Raw genomic sequence first — 5,395 nt, 5'->3', positions numbered from 1 at the left:
AAAAGAGATCATATTTCTCCTGTCTTAGCTTCTTTGCATTGGCTTCCAGTAAAATCCAGAATAGAATTTAAAATCATTCTTCTTACCTACAAAGCTCTTAATGGTCAGGCACCATCTTATCTTAAAGAGCTCATAGTACCTTACTACCCCACCAGAGCACTGCGCTCCCAGAATGCAGGGTTACTTGTGGTTCCTAGAGTCTCCAAAAGTAGACTAGGAGCCAGAGCGTTCAGCTATCAAGCTCCTCTCCTGTGGAACCAGGTTCCAGTTTGGGTTCAGGAGGCAGACACCATCTCCACATTTAAGAGTAGGCTTAAGACTTTCCTCTTTGATAAAGCTTATAGTTAGGGCTGGCTCAGGTGAGTCCTGAACCATCCCTTAGTTATGCTGCTATAGGCCTAGACTGCCGGGGGATTTCCCATGATGCACTGAGCTCCTCTCTCCTCTACTTTCTCTCCCTCTGTATGCAACCTTATCCCATTATTGCATGTTACTAACACAACTTCTCCCCTTTCTGGTAGTCTTGTGCTTTCTCGTCCCTCTCCTCTCTCCTCCTATCACTTCCTGCAGGTTTTCTGGCCCTGGAGCTGTGGAGTCTGGATCTGTGGTTGCGGGTCACCTGCTGCCCCCGTGTTCCTGCTCGACACCCTCTGCTACAGTTATTATTATCTGTCTGATCATTATTATCATTAGTAGTGTTATTATTAGTGCTGTTATTCATTTGTATTGATGTCAGTATCACTACCACCTTTACTGTTGTTTTGGTTTTCAGTTTTTACTCGTCAGTAGTAGACGTAAATACGTGTTTGCAGATTGAACAACCATTATAAATGTTTTAGCTTTAAGATTGTCACTGTTAATATAATATTTTAAATGCTTTTTGGAGATTCTGCAAAGGCACTAATTGGGCACTAATGTCCAATCAAAATTAAAAGCTGCTTCTGTGGAAAGGCTCTTATGTTAATTAACTTATACTCACCTTATAAACTATTTAGTACAGGTAAGGTTTAGACCACTCAGATGGTTCAGACATCTGGTCCGGCCCACGGACTCTGTGGGTGGAGTCACCATAATATAAAGGAGCAGGTCTCTCTGTTTACAGACAGACTTGGAGGAGACACCAGCGAGCTGCTGACCTGAAACATTCACAGGAACAGGGTGGTGAGTCTGATATGTTTCTTTACATGTCTGAAAAGTTGTCATGTCGGTAAATGTTTGAGTTAAAGAACAAATGAAATAGTTTCAAATGAATGTGACAGATGTTCTGCCAAAGTGCCATTTCTATGAAATAACAAAAGTTTACTGTAATTTAAAGACAGCAGCCGCTCAAATAGTGAAAATCAAAAGGATCTGTTCTCCCTCACACAGTCAATAACCACCTGTTTTTCTTCTTCAGTGTTTCTACAGTTTGGACTCTGTGGAGCTCTGTCACGTCTCCGGCTGCTGTGAAAACTCTCCCATCAGAGCGCTGACTGACTGACTGACCTTCTGTAACACTGCCACCTGCTGCTGACTGGCTTTCTGCTCTCACATCATCCTGACGTTTGGATCTGAAGGTAGGATCAGCTGATTTGTTAAACCATTCAACCTACTTAAAAATGTGAAGAGGAAAAGATCTTACGCAAAATCTGATCTGATACCTGCTGTGAACAGCCAGCTGACTGTTTAATATCGTCGAACTCTACAGAAATAAACCAAACCTCACTCAGATTAACTCTCTATAATCTTAATTTAAATTGTGCATTAATGAAATAAACACCATTTGTGGCTTTTATCACCAGGTATTACAGTTTTTCTGAGTTGCTAAAACACTAAACCCCATTCTCTGAACCAAACGCTCGGTGGCCTAAACCCATTTGTAGAATCAATCACTCTTTTGGTAAAACCTTAAACAAGTTCAGGTAGTTGGAGACTTTTAGCAAATCTCATCCACTCTTTTTGCAAAACTCTAAACACATTCTCACTCACTGAAACCCATTTTGCACTTGTCACCTTTTGTCCAGACTCTCTTTCTCTGCCCTCATTCAGCCTTGGGGCCATTTAACACTGAACATCTTCTTACATTTCTGGGTGGCCTTTGGGATGTTGTGTTTGAGTGTGAGCAGTAGGGGTGGGAATCACCAGAGGCCCCACGATACGATATTATCACGATATTTATGTTGCGATTTTAAATACATTGAGATATATTGCAATTTATTACCTTTTTCCAACTTCCAGTTAGGTTCCTAAAGTCAAACTTTGTCTATATTTGTATATCACTTTTTCAGTCCTCTATATGGTCCTGTTAAGTTTTCTAGTGGACTAAAAAAGCAATAGATTTTATTATTCTAGTACCAAAAAGTTAAAGTCCCATCTGCGATTTATATAATAAAATATCGATGCTTGGCGTCCGTGTATCGATACAGTATTGCCAGGGCAAATATCACGATACTATGCTGTATTGATTTTTTTCCCCCCACCCCTAGTGAGCAGCAGGATCAGGCAGTGCATCCTGTCTATGTCGTGGTTTGGGACAATGTCAGCTTTCACTGTGGTGTCCTGCTGTGCAAGTGGTTCAACATCAAATAGTGATTCATAAATATTTATCTTCCACCATACAGCCCTTTCTTCAATCCAACAGAAGAGCTTTTCTCCGCCTGGTGGTGGAAGGTCTATGACCGAAACCCATTTAGCAGGGAAAACCTCTTACAGGCAATGGGATTTACTGACGATTCAGATTGGTTTCCAATTAGATTATATTGAGTTTATATAGTGACTTTGCTGCTTTAAACTTTACTGTTGCTGCTCTAGATCTAAATATTCACTTTCAATTTATTCTGTTTTAAAACACTTTATTTTAAAGCAATTATTTAGTAATGAAAAATAACCAATCAGAGCATCAATAAAGAACCCAACCAATGAGAGCAGTGGTATTAATGAAGTACTAATGATACCCATGCCTACTGTATGTAGTACGTCGTTACTGTTTACCTTAGTTTGCCACGTACCCCAAAATTGTTTGTTAAAACTTCACACACATCTTAACAACTTGGTGGATTTCTGATAGAATGGCCCAATAAATTTACAGCAAACGTCGCCTTGTTTTTCCTTTTCACCAATAATCAAAACAGCAGGAGCTCCTGTTTGTGGTTTTATGTCATAAAGTCATTAAATGATATTTTTATCTTTCAGGAAAACACAGGAAAATCAGCACTTAACTGCTGAAACGAAAATGGGAAACGAAGTAGCAGCGGGCTTGTCACTGCCAGGCCTTGGCCCACCGAGAGAAAGTATGATGGGCGACGGCCTGAGATGCTGCAAGTGTGGTAAAGTCCTGCCTCCGTGCGTATCCTGGAATGATTTATGCAAAACTCAAGTTCGAGGGCGGAACGTGTTTCAGTTCAATAGAGGCCAATACTACAGACCAGTTGAACGGTATTTGTACGAGTGTAGAGCGTGCTTTGATCAAAGTTAACTAGTGTAGAGGAGACAACGCTGAGAGAAAGGAGAGAGGAGAGAGAGCTGGAAAGATTTGAAAATCCCCTAATAAAAATTTCCCCCCCCCCTCAAAGATCATAAGCCCCCCGTATGTCTCTAAAGGCCTGCATATTGTCCGGTATCCCATAAGCATGCCGGCCCTCTGGGCCCGGTTCCTATGCATATCAGCCAGAGGGCCAACTTGGCAGAACCAGATAAAAAAATCCCCAAAGAGTGTACAAACTTGTTCTTAGCTCTGTATTTCAGCCCAAAAAACACGCAGAAAGAAAAACCCTCCCCGGGACCCTGAAACCCCCGTTTTAAAAGCCAAACTAGTTCAGAATACACTGAACCAATTAATGTACCAGGGTCTCAATCTGAGAACTTATAATACACTCTGGATCCAGGTCTGCTCTGTACCTGTTCGAAGCTGTTGGTCCGTGTGCAACCCTCCGCTGGAGGTCTGACATCTGCTTTTCAGTGGGGAGCTTGTACAGAGACCACCAGCTGTCTTACAGGGAAACATCTGGACCAAAAAAAATTAGGAGAGAGAGGAGAAGATCATCTAACAACATCTAAACAGCAAAGAAACCCACTCAGAATCCACTGAGATGCTCCTCAGACATGTGCGAACAAACCAATGGACTCTGCATATTTCTGTGACAGTGCTTTGAGCAGAGGATGTTTCAATATCTGAAGTCCTTAAGTTGGTGCAAGTGGACGGATGAGTCCATGAGAGCAGTCTACCTGCAGCTCTAGCAGAAGTAAAGATGTTGTGGAATTTGGAGGATTCATTGATTTGATATAACTGAGAATAATGCTGGGAAAATAGGTAATTATTTCATAATAAGATGATGAAAAATGATGTAATAATAGGAAATGATGTCATGCAGGGAAATGATTGGGGGAAATATTAGAGGAAAAAGCTTGAGATGTGCCTCAGACATGGATGATTAGTTGCTGAGCTGCTGATTGGATGAAGAGAATAGAGGCGGGGCTCAGAGAGGGTGAAACAGAGCTGATCAAATCCCAGACACAGTTTGGATGGCAGGAATGCTCTTAACAAAGATCCGTTCACTTGGTGAATTCTTCCACCATAAAGTGATCTTGCTACCTTCAGATCCACCAGGTTGCATCCAGTTCTCATTTTCCTAAATCCTGTTTGTGTCTGAGCCCCTGCTCTGTGTCTACAGCAGCTCATGCTTTGTCTTACAGATGCTGTCAAATGTTTGATTCAGGGATTCAGTGTAACTACAAGTGCTACAGCTTTATTAAAGGGCGCTTAAAAGAGATGATTTTGGGGATAACAATGAACTATGTACTTGCCATATATTCTGTGTTACTTTGCATAATGTTAATAAATCTTTAATGGTGTTTTTGTCTTGATGGTTGTTTGTGTCGCTGTGAGTTCATCTGCAGATGATTTGAATAAACCTGAAGTGCTTGCCCCAAAGTGTTTATTTCAACAAGAACTCCCACCACAGTTTATTCATTTAGCTGATGCTTTTATCCAAAGCGACTTACAATTGTTATACATGTCAGAGGTCACACGCCTCTGGAGGTTAAGTGTCTTGCTCAGGGACACAATTGTAGATGTCTTACAGTGGGAATCGAACCCAGGTCTCCCCCGCCAAAGGCAAGCATTTTATCTATGCGCCATCACCACCCCATATACATATATGATGTGATGACACCTGCTCTCTATATAGTATATTCATATGGCACATTCTAGGAAAACAAAACAAAGTAAAAGCAGGACACCAAGCAGAGCAGATCTAGCTTTTTGTGTGTAATAATAATTAAACAAAAGGTGATCAGGCTGAAGCAGGAATAAGGCAAACAGAGACAAAATACCGGAGGAAAGTCCAAGCCGAAGGCAAACACGTCCAACAGATACAAGTCCAGAAGGTCAGACAACAGGTAACAGAGAGCACAGAGG

The 5,395-nt window shown here is 41.4% G+C and overlaps 1 long non-coding RNA gene across 3 annotated transcripts in view; it reads left to right on the top strand.

Annotated features, from left to right (window-relative positions):
* The window catches only part of LOC123979621, a 12,532-nt gene extending 7,702 nt beyond the window's left edge, over positions 1-4,830 (top strand). For all 3 annotated transcript variants that reach the window (XR_006827270.1, XR_006827269.1, XR_006827268.1), the window contains exons 3-5: positions 571-1,161; positions 1,397-1,556; positions 3,172-4,830. This is a non-coding gene — a long non-coding RNA (uncharacterized LOC123979621). The remainder of the gene's footprint in view (positions 1-570; positions 1,162-1,396; positions 1,557-3,171) is intronic.
* Positions 4,831-5,395: the final 565 nt, after the last annotated feature.

The sequence above is a fragment of the Micropterus dolomieu genome, linkage group LG11 (genome assembly GCF_021292245.1).
Source record: "Micropterus dolomieu isolate WLL.071019.BEF.003 ecotype Adirondacks linkage group LG11, ASM2129224v1, whole genome shotgun sequence".
Taxonomy (NCBI): domain Eukaryota; kingdom Metazoa; phylum Chordata; class Actinopteri; order Centrarchiformes; family Centrarchidae; genus Micropterus; species Micropterus dolomieu.
Note: the sequence above shows the minus strand (reverse complement) of the source record. Positions and strands in the feature narration are given on the sequence as shown.